This window comes from Canis lupus, chromosome 5, assembly GCF_048164855.1.
Source record: "Canis lupus baileyi chromosome 5, mCanLup2.hap1, whole genome shotgun sequence".
Taxonomy (NCBI): domain Eukaryota; kingdom Metazoa; phylum Chordata; class Mammalia; order Carnivora; family Canidae; genus Canis; species Canis lupus.
In genome coordinates this window covers 49,802,521-49,828,904 of record NC_132842.1, presented here as the reverse complement: position 1 = coordinate 49,828,904, position 26,384 = coordinate 49,802,521, and the positions used below count along the sequence as shown (strand labels likewise).

The window sequence follows — 26,384 nt, the reverse complement described above, 5'->3', positions numbered from 1 at the left end:
ATACAAACAATTATAAAGAGAATACTATGAAAAATTGTATGCAAACAAATTGGGCAGTCTGGAAGAAATGGACAAATTCCTAGAAACATACAAACTACCAAAACTTAAATAGGAAGAAACAGGAAATTTGAACAGATTCATAACCAGCAAAGAAATTGAATCAATGATCAAAAATCTCCCAACAAACAAAAGTCCTGGGCCAAATGGCTCTCCAGGGGAGTTCTACCGAACATTTAAAGAAGAGTTAATACCTATTCTCCAACTGTTCCAAAGAATAGAAATGGAAGGAAAACTTCCAAATTAATTCTATGATGCTAGCATTATTTTGATTCCAAAACCAGACAACATCCCCACTAAAAAGGAGAATTACAGGCCAATATCTCTAATGAACATGGATGCAAAAATTCTCAGCAAAATAGCAAATCAAAGTCAACAGTTACATTAGAAGAATTACTCACCATGATCAAGTAGTATTTATTCCTGGGCTGCAGAGGTATTTTAATATTCACAAGTCAATCAATGTGATACACATTAATAAAAGAAAGAACAAGAACCATATGATCTTGTCAAGAGGTGCATAAAAAGTATTTGACATAATACAGCATTCTTTCTTGATAAAAACCCTCAACAAGGTAGGGATAGAGGGAACATACCTCAACATCATTTTTATATATGAACAATGAACAACTAATTTCATCCTTAATGGGGAAAAACTAAGAGCCTTTCCACTACAGTGAGGAATAAGACAAGGATGTCCACTCTCATCATTATTATTAACATAGTTTTGGAAATATTAGTGTCACCAATCAGATAACAAAAAGAAATAAAAGGCATCCAAATCGGCAAGGAAGAAGACAGATTTTCACCATTTGCAGATACTCTATGTAGAAAACATGAAATACTCCACCAAAAAATTGCTAGAACTAATACATGAACTCGGCAAAATTGTAGGATATAAAGTCAATGTACAAAAATCCTTTCCATTTCTATACAGCAATAATGAAGCAGCAGAAAAAGAAATCAAGGAATTGATCCCATTTGCAAATGCACCAAAAATAATGAGATACCTAGCAATAAACCTAACTAAAGAAGTAAAGATCCATACTCTGAAAACTATAGAACACTTATGAAAAGAATTAAACAGTACAGAATGAAATGAAAAACCAATCCGTGCTCATGGATTGGAAAATGAATATTCTTAAAATGTCTATACTACTCAAAATAATCTAATGCAATCCCTATCAAAATACCAACAGCATTTTCCACAAAACTTAAACAAGTAATATTAAAGTGTGTATGGAACCATAGAAGACCCTGAATAGCCAAAGCAATCCTGAAAAAGGAAAACAAAACTGGAAGAATCATGGTTCCAGATTTCAAGCTATATTACAAAGCTGTAGCTGTATCATATATCAAGATAGTATGGTATTGGCACAAAAACAGACACTTAGATCAAGAACAGAACAGAGGACCCAGAAATGGACTCACAACCATATGGTCAACTAATCTCTGATAAAGCAGGAAAGAATATCCAATGGGAAAAAAGTCTCTTCAACAAATGGTGGTGGGAAAACTGGAAAGTAACATTCAGAAGAATGAAACTAGACCACTTTCTTACCCTATACACAAAAATAAATGCAAAATAGATGAAAGACCTAAATGTGAGACAGGAAACCATCAAAATCCTAGAGGACACTGGAGGCAACCTCTTTGACCTCAGTTGCAGCAACATCTTACTAAATATGTCACTGGAGGCAAGGGAAACACAAGTGAAAAAGAACTATTAGGATTTTATCAAGATAAAAAGCTTTTGCACAGTGAAGAAAACAATCAACAAAACTAAAAGGCAGCCTTGAGAATGGGAGAAGATAATTTGCAAATGACATATCAGATAAAGGGTTATTATCCAAAACCTATAAAGAACTTATCAAACTCAACACCCAAAAAACAAAAAATCCAGTTAAGAAGTGGGCAGAAGACATGAATAGACACTTTTCCAAAGAAGACATCCAGCTAGCTAATAGACACATGAAAAGATACTTGTCACTTACCATCAAGGAAATACAAATCAAAACCATGATGAGATACCACCTCACACCTGTCATAATGGCTATTCAAAAATCAAGAAACAGCAGGCATTGGTGAGGATGTGGAGAAAGGGGAACCCTCTTGCACTGTTGCTGGAAATGCAAACAGGTGCAGCCACTATAGACAACAGTATAGAAGTTCCTCAAAAAGTTAAAATAGGACTACCCTATGATCCAGCAATTCCATTACTAGGTATTTACCCAAAGGATACAAAAATACAGATTTGAAGGAGTATATGCACCCTATGTTTACAGCAGTATTATCAACAATAGCCAAATTACAGAAATAGAACACAAACATCCACTGACTAATGAATGGATACATATACACACAATGGAGTATTACTCAGCCATCAAAAAGAATGAAATCTTGTCATTTGCAACAACACGGATGGAGCTAGAGTGCATTGTGCTAAGTGAAATAAGTTAGAGAAAGACAAACACCTTATGATTTCACTCATATGTGAAATTTAAGAAGGAAAAGAAATGAATATATGGGAAGCTGGGAAGGAAGGAGAGAAAAAAACAAATCATAGGAGACTCTCCACAATAGAGAACAAACTGAGGGTTGATGGAGGGAGGTGGATGGGGGATGGGCTAAGAGGGTGATGGATATTAAAGAGAGCACTTGTGATGAGCACTGGATGTTGTATGTAAGTGATGAATCACTAAACTCTACTCCAGAGACCAATATTGCACTGTATGTTAACTAAGCACAATTTAAATTTTAAAAAATAGGGAAGGGGTTTTGATAGACTTTCCCCAAGGATGATATACAAATGGCCAACAAGCATATAAAAATGTGTTCAACATAACTAAACATCAAAGAAATGCAAATCAAAATCACAAGGAAATACCATCCCAAATCCATTAGGATGGCTAATATTCTTTAAAAAAAAATCAGAAAGTAACAAGTGGTGAGGATATAGAAAATGAGAAGCTTTTGTGCCTTGTGCACTGTCAACTAAAATGTAAAATGGTGCAATGGATGGTAAACAGTAGTGGGCTCCTCAAAAACTTAAACATAGAATTACCATAGGATCCAGCAATTCTTTCGAACAAATAACCAGAAGAACCACAAGATCTTAAAGACATATTTGCATGTGATGTTCACAGCAATACTATCCACAATAGCTAAAAGATAAAAGCAACTCAAACACCCATCAACAGATAAATGGAAAAACAAATATAATCCCTACCAACAACAGAGAATGGAATATTATTTAGTCATTAAAAAGGAAGGAAATCGTGGCTATAACGTGGATGAATCTTGAAGATATTATGCTAAGTGAAATAAGCCAGTCACAAAAGACAAATACTATGTGATTCTCCTCATATGAGGTATATAAAGTAGGCAAACTCATAGAAACAGAAAGTAGAATGGTGGTTCGTTCATGGGAGCTGGGGGACTTGGTACAAGCGGAGTTGTTGTTTAATGGGTACAAAGTGTCAGGTTTGTGAAATGAAAAAGTTCTGGAGATTTGTTTCACAATAATACACATCTACTTCATACTGCTGAACTCTATACTTAAAAATGGTTTCATGGTTGTAAAATGTATTTCGTAGTTCTTACCACATTTTTCTCTAAAGCTACATGAGTGGTTTAATTGGCTTCATTGCCCAAACAATTGCCGTGATCTTTTGTGAAAATGTGCTTTAGACACATGTCCAAGAAACTCCTCAGAGAAAGAGGCCGATGTTGTCCCTTTAACACTTAGCCCAGAGCTAAATGACATATGAAGGTAGGAAAGTACACAAGATTAAGGTTACCTATGCAATACAATTTAAAGAAAGTCAGAAAAAATCTATATGACTCAAAATATCTGCCCCTTAGTGCTTCAAAATTTCTCCTCTATTTTTGCATAATGCCTCAATTGCTTTCAGTTAAAATTTAGTATGTGCTCAACCATTAGAAAGGATGAATACCCACCATTTGCTTCGACATGGATAGAACTGGAGGGTATTATGCTGAGTGAAGTAAGTCAATTGGAGAAGGACAAACATCATATGGTTTCACTCACATGGGGAATATAAGAAATAGTGAAAGGGATTATAGGGGAAAGAGAGAAAATGAGTGGGAAAAATTAGAGAGACTGACAAAACATGAAAGACTCCTAACTCTGGAAAATGAACAAGGAGTAGTGGAAGGGGAGGCAGGCAGGGGGGTTGGGGTGAATAGATGATGGGCACCGAAGAGGGCACTTAACAGGATGAGCACTGTGTATTTTACTATATGTTGGCAAATCAAACTTTAATAAAAACATATGTGTGTATATACATATATATATGTATGTATATAATTAGTATGTATTAATAAGCATCTATGTTCAATAAGCAATTTTCAGGAATTAATATGGTCCTATGGCATTTTTTCTTCAACTAATGGGGATTACCATAAGAGATATTTTTAGAGAAGACAGGATTTAAGTGTAGGTCATTGGATACTTCAATGGAAAGCCATCCCAGGTGGAGTGCAACAAGTCAATGCCAGACAGTAGGACAGTAAAAAGCACTAAAGAATAGGGAGAAAGACTCCAGCGTTAATGAATTATCTAGTTGGATATCTGGAAACTTACTAAGGCTGTTTGGTTCTATATTCCACAAGTGGGGAATTTGAAGCACTAAGTTTTATTCCATTTAAATAATGATAGGCTGATAAAGTACAAGTGTAATTATAGAATGGGCTGTCCTTACTGCTTAGCTTTTGTGAAAGAAACATTATTTTCACCTACTTTAATACAAATGTATTGTATTTTGCACATCATATATTTTTTGTCTTTATTATTTCAATACTTTAGTGATTATTTTATTACAGTGAATTGATGAACTATTAAGAACATTCTTAAGGACATGCTGAGTTTTACTATAAAAATAGTGCCAATAAGATATCTATAAATAAAAAGTTCAGGTACATTATTCTAAATAGTTTTAACAGGACTGATCTTTAAAAAAAATTTATTTTACATTTATTTTACCATCCCATCAAATTCTATAAGCCAGTGGTTCTCAAACTTATGCGGAGATTAGAATCATATTCGATGGCTTGTTAAAATAAAGACTGCTGGACCAAGCCCGAGTTTCCTACTCGGTAGTTCCGGGATAAGGCCCAAGAATTTGGTTTTCTAGCATTTGAATTTCTAACATCTAGCCGATGTTGCTGATCAGGAACCAGAATGTGAGAATCCTTGCTACAAAAATTATTTTCAAGTAGCAAACTGAGCAAACGCCACGAGAGAAAATTTTGAGTAAAATAGATTTCTCAATAAAAAGTATCATCAACCCTAAGTTCATTCACTGCTTATAAATGACGTGGCTGTTTGGTTGGGTGGGCTTACAGCTCAGTAGACAGCCCAAATGTTCCAGGATAAGCGTTAGCGTAAGACTGTCATCATCTTCACAATGGCTCTGCTACTGTATGAAGGTCCAGCCTGAGGCACAAGGGCACTTGGTTTTTGGGTCGGTAGTCCTCTATTATGAAATGCCCATGGAATTCTGGCAATGTTCTGTCACTTTTCAAGCTCATAAATTAATGATAAAACTGAACTAAACAGCAATTTATCCATGAGAATGACCCACTGCTATTATGTGGTCTGTTTAATGTCTCCTTGAAACACACCAATAGAGACATTTGCATTTATTTCTAAAGTCATACTGAATTTCTCTGTAGTTTCTTTATTTTATTTTCCATGAGGTGATCTGTGAGGAAGCGAGGCCCAGAACGTGATAGTATTCATAAACAAGATGTAAGGATAACACCAATTAACACTAACTCTTAGCAAGAGAACCAACGCATGATCGTATTACATCAAGTACACACATATAGCACTTCTTTTTAAGAAGAAACAGTTTTAGCACGTAATATTGCCCTCTCATTTATCCTGACAGAGTTAAAAAGAAGTTCTCTGAGAGTATACAGACCACAAATCAATATATTTTTAGGCTGAATTTCTCAGGTTTTTTGTTTTTTTTTTTTTTTTTTTTTGACAAGGTTGGTAAACAAGCAACTCAATTGGCTCTGAGATGAGTTCCTGGAGTTCTCCCCAAGGATCTTGCCACCTTCTCTTCCAAGGCTAAGCACTACCTCCATTGTGACACATCTCTACAGAGGCAGATACCTTGACTGGCTTGTTCCATCCATGGGGAACAATTTGAAAGAAGTAAAGTGTTGGTCCTTGCCAATGAGAGTGACATTGTACTAGGTGTTAGGGTCAGACTACTGAACAGACAGGGTTTCTGTCCCTGTGTAGGAGGTGTGAAGTGTGGGGACCAGCATCGAGCCTGCAGGGGAAGGCCATCTACACCTATAGCTAAGCCAACCACGGATAGAGATGGGACAGGAAAGGATGGTCATAGTATGCCCAATATGTTCTAGAACATACTATGGATATCTTTTAAAATATCTTTTGATGGATTCAATTGTTTTGTGATTGAAGGAAACCTAAAAGGTGCCAGACATAGCCCTTTGGAATCATTCCATCCATAAATATTTTATGAACTGCCAAAAAATTCACTCATATGACTTTGATTTCTCCATAAATGTTAAGGTTTCCAGGAAAGGAAGCATTTCAGATGCCAAATTTCATATAAAAGTTATAACTTCCTTCATGATCTAACATATATTTTCTCTAATATAAATTATAAATGTGATAAAGAGACATGCTTTTTTTAATATATTTCTTTATTTTATTCAACCAGACAACCAAGATGACTCATATTTTTAGGAAACAGAACAAACCAACTGGTGACTTTGGTATTAACTGACAATTTAACTAAATTGCTCAATGAGTCAATTTAGTTATAACCCTGGCCAATAATTTTAAGAGGATGCATGTTTCCCTGTGTAGATCCAAAATACCTTTATATTTTTAAAAGATGTATTTATGTATTCATGAGAGACACAGACTGAGAGAGAGAGGCAGAGACATAGGCAGAGGGAGAAGCAGGCTTCCTGCAGGTAGCCTGATGTGGGACTCGATCCCGGATCCTGGAATCAGGACCTGAGTCAAAGGCAGACGCCCAACCACTGAGCCACCCAGGCATTCCCCAAAATATCTTTAAACCTAAAGACTACATTTGGTGGAAATATGTTGTTCCATTTGGTTAAACAAACCCTGAGGGATGACCTGATTTTCAGTATCCATCCTCCTAAAGGGAAATGGAGGCTGTAGTGGCCATACACTGTCTGTCTTATAATAAAAAACTTTGAATTTCCTTGCTTTGAACTTTTTCTTTCTACTCCTATTGATCCTAGATTCATTCATTCATTCATTTGGACAATTTTTGGACAAAACTGTGTGCCCTGCACAGAGTAAGGTGCTAGGAACACAATGAAAAACAGTAAAATGACACAATCCCTGCCTTCATCATACAGACAGGTATTAATAAAATTATCACAAAATATAAAATTACACCTGTAAAGAAGAAGAGCACACTTTTATGAAAGTATAAAATAGGGGGAATTGGTTTCCCTGAGAATGAAACACTTGAACTGAGATGAGGAAAAATAATATGGACATATGGGTTATTGAGGTCAGCAGGGAAAGGTGGTTGCTCCGATCATCCATCCATGGGTTGGGGGGGAAGCTGAGGAGCTTAAATTAACAGTTTATCATTATGTCCCACAAATCTGTGGGTAAGACTAACTAAGCAATGTCCTGCACCATGTGGCATCAAATGCATTTTTTCCATGATATTCAGCTGGCAGCTGGGTTGGTCTGGATGGTCCAAAATGGTTTCACTCACATGGCTGCATTCTCCACAGGGACAGCTAGAAAACTGAGCTTACCCAGTCTCCTCTCCATCTTCCCCTTCTCAGTCTTCCCTTCCACATTCTCTCTACAGACAGACAGACTTCTAAAGCTTCATAAAGCTCGAGGTATTATGAGACTAAGGTAGAAGCCACTAGTTCTCTTAAAGGTTAGTCCCAGAACTCACATAATGCTACTTCACTATATTGCTCTGGTCAAAGTAATGGCAGTCCAGCCCAGATACAACAGAAGGAAAATGGACTCCATCTCTCAATGAGAGGAGTGTCAAAGAATTTGTACACATCTCCAATCTACCATGGTGTAAAAAGAACAGTGTATAGAAAATTACACACAAAAGGCCCTGTGACAGGAGAAACTCTGGTACAGTTGGGGAACTGTGAGATTTGTGTGATTTCAGTGCACAGATCCAAGTGGAAGTTGGACAAGTATATTAAGAGGCTGAGGGACCTCAAAATCAAATCAAGAATGGAGTCACTATCCTAAAAGCAATGGGGAATCATTAAAGGATTCTAAGCAGTGGATAAAATGATCAGTTATTCATCATTTAGAAGTGCATGTGTTTTATCATCTGAAAATTCCACATATGAAGAATGGCATTAAATAGCAGGACCCTGGGTCTAGAGTTGATATGACGGTTACATTCCTCATCAAGTGACTACAGCTTTGAAGGATAGAAGAAATGAAGGAGGGCTGATGTCTTGGTCTCTTCCTTAAAGTCAGTTGAAAATATTTATTTTATTATAATTTACCTCCAATGGGCACATGATGAGGTCCAACATCTCTCCAAGATGTTAAGACCAGAACTTCCTAAATGCCAGACAAGTTATTTTCCATAGTCTCAGCTCACTGCTCCCTCCTTTCTCTAATTAGAACAATGTCACAAATTAGAGTACTCACAGCAATCATGGCATACATGCCCAGGTTATTCCTGAACAGGTCTGTTTAGATGAGGTTATTATATATAGGTCGTGAGGTGTAGGGAGGTAAAAATGAAATACCCATGTTAAGGACTTCCTGGTCTTCTTATTCTCAACTTTCAGTAAATAGCTATTTCCACTGATGACAGAGATTAGCTGGTTGATAATTTTCTATGTATGAATCTTCTTTCCAAGGCAATGAGATTATTTTTTTAATGAATAAGGGTAAAAAGAACCATCAAAAAAAAAAGAAAAAAAGAAAGAAAGAAAGAAAAACATGGGGGCAGGGAGGAGGAGAAGAAAGACATTAAAAAAAATGAACAGAAAATGGACTGAATAACAATATCAAGCAAATTAATGCATGTAATTGTAGTTTAAAATGTTTGAAAAATAAAGGCCAAAATGTTTTCCAAATGTGCTAAAAACTATAAAATCATGGATCCAAGAATCTCAGTGAAATTGGAACACATGAAACCCAAAAATAACTACATGAATTGTAATCAGATTAACAAAAAGAAACTCTTCAGAGTAGCCAGAGTAAAAAAGACACATTACATACTGAGGAACAAATACAACAGTAACAAAAGATTTAATCAGAAAATATGCAAGATAGAAGACCATAGGGAAACATATTTAATGTACAGAACACAAAACTTTAAACCTATAGCCCTGTGCCCAGCAGCAATATTGTTCATTAGTTAAGCAAAAATAAGAGATTTGGCCAAAAACCAAAAGCTAGGATTCTGATTTCCAGCAGAGCTACTGCATAAATGTTACCTTAATTTCTTCAGACAGAAGAAAAAAAATGATACAAGATAGAAATTTGCATGTACACAAAGGAATTAAGGATACTATAAATGATATATGTGTAAATAAACAAAAATTTTCCTCATTTTAAAAAATGTTATTTATAAGAAGATTGGCTAAGGAAAATAATAACATTTTGAATACAGAAGTGAAATGTAGGACAACAACAGCACAAAACAAAGAAGGGGAAATGAAAATATGCTGTTTGAGATTCCCACAAAAGGTATAAAGTTATGTAATACTACTGAATGTAGAGATATATATGATATCTCTGGAGCAACCATGAGAAAAAGGGAAACACCGAGAGAAAGGTAATAAGCCAATAAAAGCAAGAAAATTGAATTCTAAAACAATCCTCAATTAACCTAATGAAGGCAAAAAAGAAGAGGGGAGGGGAACAAAGAATGATGGGACAAATAGAAAACAAATAGGGGTCATTGGATGGCTCAGTAGGTTAAGCGTCCAACTCTTGATCTTTACTCGTGTCATTATCTCAGGGTCTTGAGATCAAGCCCCAAGTTGGGCTCCACATGCAGCACAGAGTCTGCTTGAGATTCTCTCTTCCTCTCCTTCTTCACCCCTCCCCCTGCTCACACACACACACACACACACACTGAAATAAATGAATTTAAAAAAAAGAAGAAAAGAAAACAAATAGAATAGTAGTGTAAACCCAACCATACAAATGGTCACATTGAATGTTAAATGGTCTAAACAAGAGCTGTCCAATAGAAATAAAAGATGAGATATAGCTAGGATTTTACATTTTGTAGTAGACACATTTAGAAAAATGAAAAGAAGCAAGGGTATATTTTACCCTTAGACCACATCTCAATTTGGACTAGCTACATTTCAAGTTCCCAGTAAGCCATGTGTAGTAAATAGCATGTTGGACAGCAAAGACATAAAACTCTAAAAAAGGCAGAGATTATAAGAGCGGATAAAAAAAAGCAAGATCCAAAAACATGCTGTCTATAAGAAACCCATATCAGATATAAAGGGAGACAAGTTCAGATTAAATAGATGCAAAAAGACATACCGTGTTTTAACTAATAAAAATAAAGAAAGTGGCCATGTTAAAATCAGATGAAGTAGATACCGGAAAAAGGAACATTTCCATGGATAAAGAGGGGCATTACAAAATGGTAAATGGGTAACAGTTTTCATTAGTAGAAGACTATTATTTTAGGGGTGTCTGGGTGGTTCAGTCGGTTATTCATCTGCCTTCGGTTTAGGTCATGATCCCAGGGTTCTGGGATCAAGTTCCACATTGGGCTCCCTGCTCAGTGGGGAGTCTGCTTCTCCCTCTGCTGCCCCCCTGCTTATGTTCACTTTCTCTCTCTCTCTCTCTGTCAAACAAATAATTAAAATCTTTTTTTAATGACTATTACTTGATATTCCACTTATATTAAATTCTAGAAAAGGCAAAAATGTAGTGATATAAGGAAGATTGTTGGTTGCCAGATACCAAAGGGTTGAAGTAGGATACTGAACACAAAATGTTATAAGAGAACTTCCTGAGATGGAAAAATTCTCTAATATTAGGGTGTTGATGGTTTTGATTCTAAACATGTGCCAAAACTCACCAAATTATACATTCAAAACTCAGAGTTATCATTGGGAGGCTTTTTGTTAAAATACACTACAGTTTGGTGGAATGAATACCAACAGTGAACTTTTATATTTCCTAAAAACAGTCAAACATGTCTACATTTAAAGGACTATTTTCAAATATCATTTTTAGGGATGCCTCCCTCCCTTCATAAATGCTTCCAAAAATTGAGGTGAAGATCCTTTAAGTCCTTGGGGAAAGAAAAAAAATGTTGATATTCGTAACCAATTAAAGGAAACTCCCTTGGAAAGATGAAAACAGCCTCCTATGCACTGGCTTCCCTTCACTAACAGAGAAATCTGCTCACTTACTGAAGAATCAGAGACGGAGTCCTGCAGGAGTTGGCTGAACAGGGAATTACAGTGTGATGACAGTGGTCACATCCATAACACTGTGGTGAATAATATTACTTAAAGGAACATATTTGTTCCATAATATAACTAAAAGGAACATATTTGACTACCCAATTTAAAGCTGAAGAAACACATGCACATTTCTATCCCTTGAACTCAAAAAGTCATTTCATTATAATTCAGACTATATCTTATCAGACGAAAGCTGATATTTTATCAGTGAAAAGTTCTAATATCAAAGTGCCTTAAAGATGGCCTGTTATTCTCTGAATATTTGCGCAAAGAACAAAGATTGTGTTTCTGCAGTAGCAAAGCATACGATTTAAACAGGCATATTTTCAGGACCTTTCAACCCAGTTCTGAACTCCATGTCATTTGAACCAAGAGAATCTAAAAAGAAAAACTTCAGCTTGTTAACAAAAAGAAAGAAAAAAAGAAACCCAACAACCTGAAGAAAGAACCAGAGCTTCAAGAACTGACAATATGCGTATATTTTTAATGGCATGCCAAGTACTGAAGCAAAAATCAGCTAAATAAAAGAAAAGGTTTAAAAATTCATGACTATGTACTTCTGCTAGAGAAGCTGTGTAACAAGGATGACATGCAGCCAGTAAAGACCAGAATGATTAATAATGGGGTGCCAAAGAACCTCAGATGAGAGAAGAATCTAAGCCTGGCTGACTGCTTCAAATCACAGGTGGAGTGGGGCTGCCTCCCTCTGAAGGGAAGCTGGCAAAGTATAGGCTGAAATGAGAGCCTGAGCATGTATCCACGCTCCAAAGACAGAAACAAAATAAGCTTCCCAACTGGGACCTTAGTCCTAGGCCCACAGCTCAGTGATACAGATAATCAGAGTCAGAAAGCTCAAGAACTGAAGGTACCCAGAAAATTGCTAGTTGGGCAAAAGTGAATGTAGACAGAGAGAGAAAGTACAAGTCAAGCTGAAGCACAAACTAAAGCTCCACTATCCTGAAAAAGACAACCAAACAAATCAATAACAGGAAAAATGAATTTACTGCAGGCAAAATTAAAATGAGAAAATGGAGCAATAAGAACTTAATTCTAAGTAGAAATGGAGAACATTTGTGTTTCCATAATTCTGTGGGATAAATACACAGGTCCTAGGGTATGAGAACACTTACTGCAGCATTTTTTGCAGAAGGACAGAGCTGAATAACAATCGATTAATTTGGAATAAAAGAGGAAAATGTAGTACACCTGCACAGCAGAAAAATATGAGGTAGTCAGAAGTAATATATAGCATGGATAAAGGTCAATATTAATGTTAAGCAAAACACAATTAAAATCATATAACTATACATAATGCATAATTTTGCACACTAAAACAAAACCAACACTAAATCGACAAAAGTATACACAAACATCTAAGTAAACACAATATGCTGGAGGCTTATGGGCAGGTATGAATGCATCTGAGGATAGACTAAAGATAAAAATAATTATTTGGGGGGGATCCCTGGGTGGCTCAGCGGTTTAGTGCCTGTCTTCAGCCCAGGGCATGATTCTGGAGTCCTGGGATTGAGTCCCACATCAGGCTCCCTGCATGGAGCCTGCTTCTCCCTCTGCCTGTGTCTCCGCCTCTCTCTCTCTCTCTCTCTCTCTTGCTCTTGCTCTCTCTCATGAATAAACAAATAAAATCTTTTTTAAAGTAGTAATTATTTTCTTAAATAAAAAAACTGAAGACAATGCTTGCATGAATTGATAACAGTGTACCATGAGCTAAGAGAAACAATCAGCTGATCTTATCTACCTGAGGTACTTGAAAATAAAAAAAAAACAAGATAAGAATTAGTCAATCATGGTTTACCATTACAAATTCGCTTCCCCTGAGTAAAATTTCAACGGAGGATAAACCCACTTTTGGTAACACTTTATTTTGAAAAAAATTCTGATTCAATGAGTGAACACAGACTACAATGAAGAAAAAAATAGTTCTCTTCAATGTGTGGGATGAGTTGCTTTCACATCACTTATTAGTGAATGGGGATACATCACTCAACAAGGATTTAAGACATTACCTCAAAATGGCTGGAAATCCCAATTAGAGCTAGAAAGCTAACTTTTGGTGGAACAAAAATAGGAAAATTATCTTCATGAAAGCTATTATATGTCATCATTTTAAAAGTTTTTGTATCCTATAAATGGAAGAGAACTAACCACATTTGCTCTGCACAAGCTTCCCTCTAGAAAAAAATGTATTTTTGGGGGGGGCTTCAGAAAAACCTTTCGTCATTTTAAATAACAAAAAAAAAAAATGGTATCCCTGAAAAGGTGAGTGCTTCTCATTCCAAAATATCTTTCACAATTATTGTGCTCAATAATAAAATTCTAATAATGTTGTTGGGTAACAGGTGGAGAGTCCACTTATCATGTTGAGCATTGAGCAATGTATAGAATTGTTGAACTATTATGTTATACACCTGAAACTAATATAATACAGTGTTATAGTTTAATTAAAAATAATAAAAACTCTTAAAAACGATATGCTTTGCAGAACAGAATCTACTACATGTCCCTTCGGTAGCCTACAGTGTGACTATCTAAACCCCTCTTGAGGGAATTTAACTCAGTACAGCATTAAAACCTGATAAGCCCATTACACTGCCTTTCGGAATTTCTGTTTAGAATAATCTCATGAATCATCGAAGCCCCCTGGTGAGTATGTGTTTGTGCTGCTGCTCAAGAAAAGCAGAAATTGTGCCTGAATTTTCCAGACAGACTATGTAGCTCATCCACTGAAAACTGGAAAAATATTTTGACAAGGAATGATCTAATGATGATGTTTTTGAACAATAGGGTACGGGGCTGAATTAGTACATCAAATTGTTTCCATCATTTAGTCTTAATTAAAGAGTTGATTTAGTAACATCCTACCCATTGGTGATAAAACCAATTAATAGAGAATTATTGTAAAGGTGGGAGTAATTCATTAAATTAAATCTGACAGGCTGTTCAACTAAATTAATCTGACAGTATAATCCAAACCATTAGGATATTAATTTAAGCTACCAATATTAGCATCTTTGTTTAAATCACTTTCCAGCTAAAGTCTCTCCAATCTATAAATAAGTTACTTTTTAAATTAGTGTTTCCATTTTCTTTGGGTAAATACCCAGCCATGAAATTGTTGGATCATATGGTAGTTCTATTTTTAAATTTTTGAGGAATCTCCACACTGTTTTCCATAGTACCTATACCAATTTATATTCCCAAGAGCAGTGCACAAGTGTTCTTTTTTCTTCACATACTCACCAACACTTTTTATTATTATTTATTTCTGATCTTTTTTTAAATTTTAGCCATTCTGACAAGTGTAAGATGATATCTTGTTGTGATTTTGATTTACAATTTCCTGATGATTAGTGATGTTGAGTATCTTTCCATGTGTCTATTTTCCATTTATATACCTTCCTTGGAAAAATGTGTATTCAGGTCCTCTGCCTATTTTTTTAATCAGATTTTTTTTAGTGTTGAGTTATATAAATCCTTTATATATCCTGGATATTAACCTCTTATCAAATGTTTCATGTTCAAATATTTCCTCCTATTTAGTAGATTGTTTTTTCTTCTTGATGGTTGCCTTTCCTATAAACTATTTCTTTTTATTTGGATGTAGAGGAAATATATCTCAACATAATAAAGGCCATATATAAAACACCCACACCTAACATTGTACTCAAAGCTGAAAAATGTAGAGTTTTCTCTCTAAGATAAATAAATGGCAAGGATGTTCAGTCTCATCATGTTTATTCAGAATAGTGTTGGAATACCTAACTGTAGCAATCAAACGAGATAAAGAAATAAGAGGCATTCATACTGCTGAGGAAGAGGTTAAACTGTGACTTTTTGCAGATGACATAGTACACATAGAAAACCATGAAGATGCCACCAAAAAAGCTATCAGAATAAATGAATTCAATAAAATTGCAGGATACTAAATTAATATACAGAAATTGTTACAGTTTCAATATACTAAAATGGAGTAGCTTTAAGAGAAATAAGAATATAATCCCATTTAAAACTGTACCAAAAAGATTAAAATACCTAGGAATAACGTTAACAAGGAGGTGAAAGATCTTTGGTCCAAAAGCTATAAAATACTGATGAAAGAAATTGAAAATGACACAAATGAATGGAAAGATACTCCATGCTCATGGGTTGGAATAATCAACATTGTAAAAATGTCCACAATACTCAAAGCAACCTACAGATTAAATGCAATCCCTATCAAAACACTAACAACATTTTCCACAAAACTTAAACAAGTAATATTAAAGTGTGTATGGAACCACAGAAGACCCTGAATAGCCAAAGCAATCTCGAGAAAGAAAAACAAAAGAGGTATCACAATTCCAGATTTCCAGATAAGCTACAAAACTGTAGCAACCAAAACAGTATGGTATTGGGCACAAAAATAGGTGTATAGATCAATGAACAGGAAAAAAAAAAAAAAAACAGAAATAAACCCACATTTATAGGGTCAATTAATCTACAACAATGAGGCAAAAATATTCAATGGGGAAAAGACAATCTCTCCAATAAATGGTGTTGGGAAACTGGACAGCTACATGCAAAGAATGAAACTGGACCACTTCTTACACGATAAACAAAAATAAACTCAAAATGGATTGAAAACCTAAATGTGAGACACATTTCTCTGACATTGGCTGTAGGAAAATGTGTCTACTTATATCTGTTAAGGCAAGGGAAACAAAAGAAAAAAGAGTTTAAACTATCGAGACTACTCTCAAGAGTTTTTGATCCATTGAAAATACATGTATTTATGTATCATGTGGTTTGATCTTCATAATCCCGGGTTGCAAAAAAAGAAAGAAAGAAAATAAAAAAATATTCTCATTGGCAAAATCAGTTACAGCAGTTTGTGGCTTAGAACCAACTCCCCACACCTGGAAATGTAACTAAAGTTTATGGCTGCATAAGAATTATTAACAGATCAAAGAGAGTGAGTCAGAGTTGTTTCTTTGAAAAGATAAACAAAATTGACAAACCTTAGACACATTAACCAGGGAAAAGAGAAAAAGGATGCTAATCAACAAAAATATAAAGGAAAAAATACAAGACACAAGACACAGATATTCATAAGAGGCTATTATGAACTATATGACAAAAACCTGGACAGCCTAGAATACAATGGAAAGATTCTTAGAAATCTACAACTTACCAAGACTGAATCAAAAAGAAATAGAAAATCTGAAAGGATTAATTACTAGTAAAGAGATTAAATCAGTAATCAAATGTCTCCCAACAAAGAAAAGTCCAAGACTAAATGGTTTCAATAATGAATTTTACCAAACATTTAAAAAAGAATTAACACCAATCCTACTTAATCTCTTTCAAAAAATCAAAAAGGAAGACACACTCCTAAGCTCATTTTACATTAGCATTATTCTGATACTAAAACCAGAAAAGGACACTACTAGAAAAGAAAACTACTATATTCCTGATGAATATAAATACAACTTGACAGGATGAGCACTGTGTGTTATACTATATGCTGGCAAATAAAACTCCAATAAAAAAATATATGAGGGACGCCTGGGTGGCTCAGCAGTTGAGCATCTGCCTTCGTCTCAGGGCGTGATCCTGGAGTCCTAGGATTGAGTCCCACATCAGGCTCCCCACAGGAAGCCTGCTTCTCCCTCTGCCTGTGCCTCTGCCTCTCTCTCTGTGTCTCTCATGAATAAATAAATAAAATCTTAAAATATATATATATATACAGAAAATATATATATATATATATATATATATATATACACACACAAAAATTCACAATAAAATACTAGCAAACTAAATTCAGCAGCAAATCAAAAGAATTATTCATCATCATGATAAAGTAGAGTTTACCCTTGGGATGCAAGGATGGTTCAACATCCACAAATCAATCCATGTGATATGTCACATTAATAGAATGAAAGAAAATACTAATATGATCATCACAATAGATGCAGAGAAATTATTTGACAAAATTCAACATCCATTCATGATTAAAACTCAACAAAGGAAGCACAAAATGAACATATCTTAACATAATAAAAGCCATATATGACAAGCTCACAGCTTGTTATACTCAACGGTAAAAGTTGAACACCACCCTCACCACATCTGTTCAAGATAGTGCTAGAAGTGCTAGCTAGAACAGTCAAGAAAAGAATAAAGAATAAAAGGTATCATAATTGGTAGAAAAAAAGAAAAGAAAAAAATAAAACTGTCTCTATTTGCAGATGACAGATTTTATGCATAGAAAATCCTACAGACTCAACCAAAAAGAACCTGTTAGATCTAATCAATGAATTTAATAACATTTCAGAACAAAAAATTAACATACAAAAATCAGTAGTGTTTCTATACATCTAACAATGAATTTTCTGATAAAGAAATAAATAGCATTTCTTTTACAATAGCATCAAAACAATAAACTACTTAGAAATAAATTTACTAAGGAGGTGAAAGACATCTACTCTGAAAATTATAAGACGCTGACGAAAGAAACTGAAGAAGATTAAAATAAGTGAAAAGTACCTCACATTCATGAATTAGAAGAATTACGTTGTTAAAATGTCAATACTAACAAAAGTTATTTATGGATTCACTGTGATCCCTATCAAGATCCAATGGCATTTCATATCGAAATAAAGAAAATACTCCTAAAACTTATATGGAGCCACAAAAGACCCTGAATAACCAAATAAATCCTGAGAAAGAAGAACAAAACAGGAAGCACCAAACTTTCTGATTTCAAGCTATACTATAAAGCTATAGCCATCAAAACAGTATAGTTTTGGAATAAAAGTAGACATATAGACTAACAGAATAGAAATGAGTGACCAGAAATGAACCCAAGTATATGCAGTCAATTGATACTTAACAAGGGAGCCAATACTCAAAAGGGAAAAGACAACCTCTGCGGGGATAATGGTATATTCACGTGGAAAAGAAAGAAACTAAAGTCATAACTTACATAACTCCCAAAAATTAACTCGAAATGGATTAAAGACTTACATGTGAGACATGAAGCCATGAAACTCCTAGAAGAAAATACAGACATGCATTGACACGGGTCTTAGTAATAATTTTTTAGATGTGACACCTAAAGCACAAGCAACAGAATCCAAAATAAACAAGTGAGACGACCTCAAACTGAAAAGCTCCTGCACAGCAAAGAAGCCACCAACAAGTGAGAAGACAACCTATGATACAGGGTTAATATGCAAAAAACACGAAGAATTCATACACCTCTACAGTAAAAACATAAAATAAATAAATAACTCAATTTAAAAATGGGCTAAAGCTTGAAGAGATATTTCTCCCAAATGAAAGGACATTCAACATCAGCAGTCATTAGGCAAATACGCAAATTAACACCACAATGAGTTAACATTTCACACTCATTAAAATGGCCATCATCAGAGACAAGAGATGACAAATGCTGGATGTGAAAGAAGGAAACCCTTGTGCACTGTTGGTAGGAATGTAAATTGGGACAGGCACTATGGAGACAGCACGGGGGCTGTTCACAAACCTGAATATAGAACTACCACCTGAACCCAGTAATTCCACTTCTTGGGGATATACCCAAAGGAAATGAAAACACTAACTCAAAAAGATATCTGCACCCTTATGTTCATAACAGCATTATTTGTAATAGCCAAGACACGGAAACAATGCTAATGTTCACAATGGATGGATAAAAAAATTTTTGGCATATACATACAAAATGGAAAATCAGTCATTCAAAAACAAAAACAAAAAAAAAACACAAAAAAAAAACAAAAAAAAACAAACAAACAAAAAAAAAAACAAAAACAAAAACAAAAAATCCCAAGGAAATTCACCATTTGTGACTACCTAGATGGACCTTGAAGGCATTATGCTAAATGGAGTAAGTCGGTCAGAAAAAGACAAGTATTGTATGACCTTGCTTGCATGTGTAATCTAAACAAATAAACTGACCAAGCTCACAGGAAAAGAGATCAGACTTGTGGTTATCCGTGTTGGAGGGGGAAAGAGAGGAGGCATGAAGGATGGTAACCAAAATATAAAATTTCCAGTTCTCGCGATCCTGGAGACCCGGGATCGAATCCCACATCGGGCTCCCGGTGCATGGAGCCTGCTTCTCCCTCTGCCTGTGTCTCTGCCTCTCTCTCTCTCTCTCTGTGTGACTATCATAAATAAATAAAAATTAAAAAAAAATTTTTTTAAAGGGGGATCCCTGGGTGGCGCAGCGGTTTGGCGCCTGCCTTTGGCCCAGGGCGCCATCCTGGAGACCCGGGATCGAATCCCACATCGGGCTCCCGGTGCATGGAGCCTGCTTCTCCCTCTGCCTATGTCTCTGCCTCTCTCTCTCTCTCTCTGTGTGACTATCATAAATAAATAAAAATTAAAAAAAAAAATTTTTTTTAAATAAAATTTCCAGTTCTAAGATAAAGAAGTACTAGAGCTGCAACAGGGAACATGATGACCGCAGCTAACTCTGATGTATGATATATATGAAAGCTGTTATGAGACAAAATCCTAACAGTTCCTATCACAAGGAGAAGATCTGTTTTTCCTTTTTCCTGTTTTTTTAATTAGTGTATCTATATGAGAAGATGGATGTTAGCTCACCCTATTACTGTGGTCATTTCCAATACACGTAATCAAACCATCATGCTGTACACCTTAAATTTATACAGTGATGTGTATCAACTATTTCCCAATGAAACTGGAAAAATATATATACTAAAAAACCCTGCAGTGCTGTCAGCTAATAAACGAGTAGAGTTTTAAGCCACTGAGTTTGTGGCTGTTTGTCGTCTAGCAGTATAACACTAACACATCAGGGAAGTAACTCCTCATAGGGTTATGAAGATCACACAAGTGTTCCCAGAACAACAGAAATAAGGACAAGGCCATCCACAGGTAGAGTGGTAAGGCAAATGCTCTAAGTGCCCACCCACAACTCTTGGGTCTTACGACTGGATGACTTCCCACTGCCAGAATCTGGATTTGTTAGCATGCAGGCTTTCTAAGAAGTTGGGAAAGGCAGGTCTGTCTACACATGGCAAGATCAGAAGGGCTGAGTGATTGACACAACCAGGAAATAGCCCTCAACCAATGGCAAAGAATAGTTGTATAGAAATGCATCAGTTCCTTTGCCTCCAATAACTCCAGGATGTGCTTCAATATTAATTTATTCATATTTATCCCCCACAGGGATAGCTAACTTGGCAACACAACTTTTATTAGCTGCCTCTCGTTGTGTTTTACCTCCCTATTCCCCTACTGTGCCTCCCAAATAAACCACTTACACTCAAAACCTTGTCTTAGGGTCTGCTTCTAGAACAGCCAGACTGAAAGGGTGGATAATGTGTACAATTCAAAGAAGCCTGAAGTGATGGGACTGAGGATCAGTGTGCGGGGAAGTGACTGGACCAGAGGACGAAGCATTTTGCATGCACCCCGGATTACTTAGAGATCACTTACAAGGTCAGTCAGTGTGGTAGAGAATGCCTGCCAACTTCTTCCTTAGTCACAGACCCTGGATTATATGTCCAGCTGAAAAATTCCAGTTCCCAATGTCCTTTGAGGAGAGGGATGGCCTATAAAATAAAAGCAAAATTCTTACAGACCTCCTCAGAAATCCTTTTTACCTCTATGCCCTTCTTCCTCCTTCCCGTTTGACGGGAATGCAGACAGAATAGCTGTGAAGCTCCAGCAGCCATCTTGGGACTATGAGGAAAAGAACAAAGGAACTTCAGAGGTTTTGGCCAGGAAATTCTTGAGTCAGTAGTCCAACACCAACAACTACCCACTTCAGATTTACTATTACGTGAAAAATAGAAGAGACAAACTTCCGAGCTTCTGCTTTATCTCTATTACTAACTGAGCATAGTTCATAACTGATAAAGTGACAGATCTGGAAAAGGAATTTGGATCTTGATTGTTTGCCTCATGCTCCAACACGACAAAGTCACAGAGATTTATTCCAACTTCCCATGCAACCAGAGAGATGTACCATGAAATCTCAGGCCATGGTTTAGAAACAACAGCAGACCTAGCAAGAAATCTCAGGACACAGTGCAGAAATACCAGCAAAGCCTTCCAAATTTTAATTACGAAGCTTCCCTGCCAACTTTATATTGCCATTTCACATTTTCTTATACAGAACCTTTTGTATTTTCCAAGTCATTTCCAGAAGTGTTAATGAGGCACAAAGGGACCACGTTTGGTGGTCTCCGCATTGTTTGATAATGCCAACAACACAAATGTCACTTCAACATCACTGAAAAATAGCTTACCCTGTTCTAACATCTTTAATTACTTTGAAAAGAACCCTCTTCAACAAAGAACAAAGCAACAGTACTTTTACTACTGCTCCAAGTACTTCATTAGTTTCTAGTGCATAGTGGGGGTGGGGGCGTATATTTCTAGCACACTTCTTACTACTACCACCATCACACGTGAGAAAAGTTGTAGTAACACATAAATTTTGGCACATAGTTTAGAGAGATAAGATGGTTCTGTGTTATATAATGCAAAAACAAAACAAAAAAACAAAAAAAACAAAAAACAAAAAACACTACTATCTCACTAACATTCGCCCAAGTAATTCTTTTGCTGCATTCGTGTCATCAAATTCAAAAAATGGCTCCAAGTCATGCATTGTTATTTTCCTTTGTGTGTTAGTGTTTGCGTTTCTGTTACTTCAGAGGGATCTGATATTAAAAGCAAGAAGGAAAAATGAGCAGAGGAACCTTGTACCACCCAGAGCAGACATCTGAAGTTCCTTAATATTAAAAGATATTTATCAAATATACTGCTGGTAGGCTTGGAAACATACCTATGTAAATATGCTGTTGATCTAAAAGCATTTCTCCTGGGTATGAGATCATTTGTATAAATGACACTTGGAGTGGCATAAATATATTTCCTCTCTGCCTCTCATATTTATTCAATTTAAAATCCCAACAACCCTTTATGCTTTTCAACACTGCAACATTAATACTGATATGAAAAGACATGATGATATTTCTGCTTCATGCTTCAGCCCTAAGAAACTGTTCCAGAGTTGTACAAACTTTTCTTATCTGGTTATCTTTGCAACTTTAAGTGGCATAAAATAAGGAAGGCCAGGGTCAAGTCAACCCTGAAGCATTTAGAGATGTTTCTGCCTCAAACTAAAGGAAAATTCATTGTCAAGACAAGCAGTGCCATGCTCTAAGGCATAAATGAATGGTAATCAAATGAAAGAGGGGGAAGAAATAAAAGGGATTCAGGAAGAGGTTTCGTAAAGGAAATCCAACCTAAAGGATTAAGTGTGTCCTGAGGAGGTCTATCATTTCTTTGATTCTACGATAATAACAGCTTTAAGAAGTGGTTGGCAATACAATAATCTTTCTGAGGTGGGGAAAATCACTACGTTTAATTGTCAGACACATCCTATTTTCAGGAAGTAAATGTGAGGGGGGAAATTAAGACACAAAATAACTAAGAGAAATATGTTCCTTATCAGATTTTGTCTTCCCTGGCTATGCTCAATTTCAGGCATTGATGCATCCAACCAGCTCACTCAGCTGCCTGCTTGCATTTGGTAGTCATGAGAGTCTCCCATCAGAACCTCAAAGTCTGAGTTGCCCACTGAGCTGTTCTCTCTATATGTGCCCTACAGCTCCTCCGCATGGCTTGGGGCCTGCTCTCCATTCCGGCACAGTTGACAAAGCCCCACTGACTACCTTGTCCACCCCCATTCCTGTCTGACGCCAGGTGCTTCCTGAAAAACATACAAGTGTGATCCTGACCAACAACGTCAGCATTAGCCAGGAACTCAGTAGAAACACAGATCTGCACTGCACCCCGCCCTGCCCCAGACCGACTGAATCAGAAACTCTGAGGGTGAGGTTGTAAAAAGCCTTCCAGACGATCCTGAAGAAGGCTAACACATGAAAACCACTGATCTAAATCATGTCAATATTTCCCAGAGTTTTGCTGTCACATGGAAGATTCCCTCTGTAAAAGAAAATAAATGGACAGGCATTGACTAGCAATAATAGCTCATATTTACTGAAGTATTGCTATAAGCCAAGTGTTTTAAACTCTACAAGGTTTTTCAAAATTTTTATTTATTTATTCATGAGAGACACAGAGAGAGAGACAGAGGTAGAGACACAGGCAGAGGGAGAAACAGGCTCCACACAGGGAGCCCAATGTGGGACTCGATCCCGGGTCTCCAGGATCATGCCCTAGGCCAAAGGCAGGTGCCAAACTGCTGAGCCACCCAGGGATCCCCAACTTTTTACAAGTTTTAAGCTCATTTAGTCCTCACAAGAACCTGATGATGTAGTTATTGTTATAATTGTTCCGATTTACATTTTGAAAAATGAAGCAAAGAGGTTCCGTTGTTCAAGGACACAAAGATACTAAATAAAGAAGCCGGATTCAAACATCTGCTGCAGAGACTGGCTCTCAGCTACCTGGCTGCACGGCCCCTGACTACCTGCACATCTCAAAGTCACATGAGGGATTTCCATAAAGAGCCCCAGGCACTCGAACAGTAAGGGACTTTAACATAGGCTTACTAAACACTTAAGGCAAAAATTTGAGGTTATGTAGGAAGGGCCTACTTTCCCAAAAGAACAGAAATAATGGAAATCTCACTAATCTGAACTCTGTCAACTTGGAATTAATAATAATTTGGTTATATTCTATCCAATATTTAATGAGTGTGAAGCAATATTTTCTCTTATGAATTTTCAGACTTCTACTTACAAGTAAGGGAACCCAATTTAAAAATCAACCACATTTTACAAACCAAGGACCCAAAAAATGGACAGTCCCTTCCTGGTAACTTTGGTCCTAAAAAGAAATAAACCTTGAGTTGTTTGCCATTTATCTTGCCTTTCAGTCAAAGGAAGCAATATTACAAATGACAGTCTAGGGACACCTCCACCTGGGTGGTCCAGCTGGTCAACTATCTGTCTTTTAGGTTTTGGCTCAGGTCATGGTCTCATGGGTGGTGAGATCAAGTCCCAAGTCAGGCTCTGCAACCAACCCAGAGTCTGATGGAAGATTCTCTCCCTCTGTCCCTCCCCCTACTCAGGCACACAAGTGCTCTTTCTCTCAAATAAATGAAGAAGGAGAAGAAGGAGGAGGAGGAGGAGGAGGAGGAGGAGGAGAAGAAGAAAAAGAAGAAGAAGAAGAAGAAGAAGAAGAAGAAGAAGAAGAAGAAGAAAAGGAAGAGGAGGAGGAGGAAGACAAAAAGGAGGAGGAGGAGGAAGAGGAAGAGGGAGGAGGAGGAGGAAGAAAAGGAGGAGGAGGAGGAGGAAGAGGAGGAGGGAGGAGGAGAACAGGAGGAAGAGAAGGAAGAGGAGGTGGTGGTGGAAGAAGAAGAGGAAGGGGGGTAGGAAGAGGAGGGGGAGAAGGAGCCACCACTGTAGAGGGTAAAGATCAGGAGAAATTTCCTGAAGGCTCCACTTCTGGTGAAGTCTCTGATCCAAGGGGAGGGAGTGTGGGACACACAGGGCTGTCTGGGCACACAGTTGACAGTGTTGTTTCTACAGGACATGGGAGGCAAGCTCTGATGACACCAGTACCAACATGAGGTATGCTTGGCCCTTCTACACAGCACTAAGCGTAGGCTGCAGGAACACTACCGCATGGGACCTATGAGGCGCTAGGGCCCTGAGCAGAAGGCGCAGCCTCACCTGGCGATACCACCACACGCCGTGAGAGCCGGGGATTCCCAGGAGAAACATCTTGGTGGGCTCTTCTGGCAGCTTCATCAACAGCAGACACCTGAGCAGCAGGCATTGAAGAGGGTCCCAAAGGAAGACAAGAAGAAATGGCAGGTGCCATTCCTGAGCTGAGGGAAAGTGAACAACCCTGCAGAACCTCCCAGAAAAGAACTGATGTGGTGGGGGGGAGAGGGGGGGTCTTGGGAGGTAATTGGGTCAAAAAGACCCGCAGTGGCAAGAAAAGTTATGACTGAGGAAATTTCAAGTTATATACTTATACTGAACTCCTGGATTACATCTATAATTCATGTCACATGCTTTTCGGGAAAAATCAGTTTTTATTTTTTTATTTTTATTTATTTATTTTTTAATCAGTTTTTAAATCATTCCAGCAGTTACCTTATAATAACTGGGATGTTTAACTTTCAGATTAGAGGTTACTCGTTGACTTTTTCCTATAACATGCAGAGTATAGCATTATCCTTTAACTTATCTGTTTCACCTGATTTTATATCTGCATTATAAGATTACCTATTTTCTAAAATGCTTTTAGGTGTATTTCCAAAAAAAGAAAAAGGAAATTGAACTGTTCACCATGACCTGTTTACCTTTCCCCATCATAGTGAACTATTCACTGAGTGGGCTTTATATGCTGCAATATCTTACTCTACGCCTGAAAAAAACTATAAATCATTTAAAATAAAGAAATTATATTAATTGGTAATACATTTGACACATGGGAGATTTGTTGAGGAAATTCTAGGACCTTATAAAAGTACTGTTTTAATTATTTCATAATGCAAAAAAAAAACCATTTTAACAAATGGAAAGAATAAAATGGTGCAAAATAGGTTGCATTAACATTGTTTTGTGGCAAAGGACCATGAAAATTAATTCTAGCATGACATTTTTTTCACATCCTATGATAAAGCAAGAAGGTTTGAATACTATGGTGTTTCAAATTATATTTCCAAATTATATTTCCTATGTCATTTCCAATTATATAGAAATAATTACAAAGGATATTGTCTAAATTAGACGGTGTGGATCACATAGAAGCTTCTCCAAAACAGATTAGTTTCTGAAACA

The 26,384-nt window shown here is 36.6% G+C and overlaps 1 pseudogene; it reads right to left on the bottom strand.

Annotated features, from left to right (window-relative positions):
- The window catches only part of LOC140633695 (stAR-related lipid transfer protein 4 pseudogene), a 316,244-nt pseudogene that overhangs the window by 162,948 nt on the left and 126,912 nt on the right, over nucleotides 1-26,384 (bottom strand).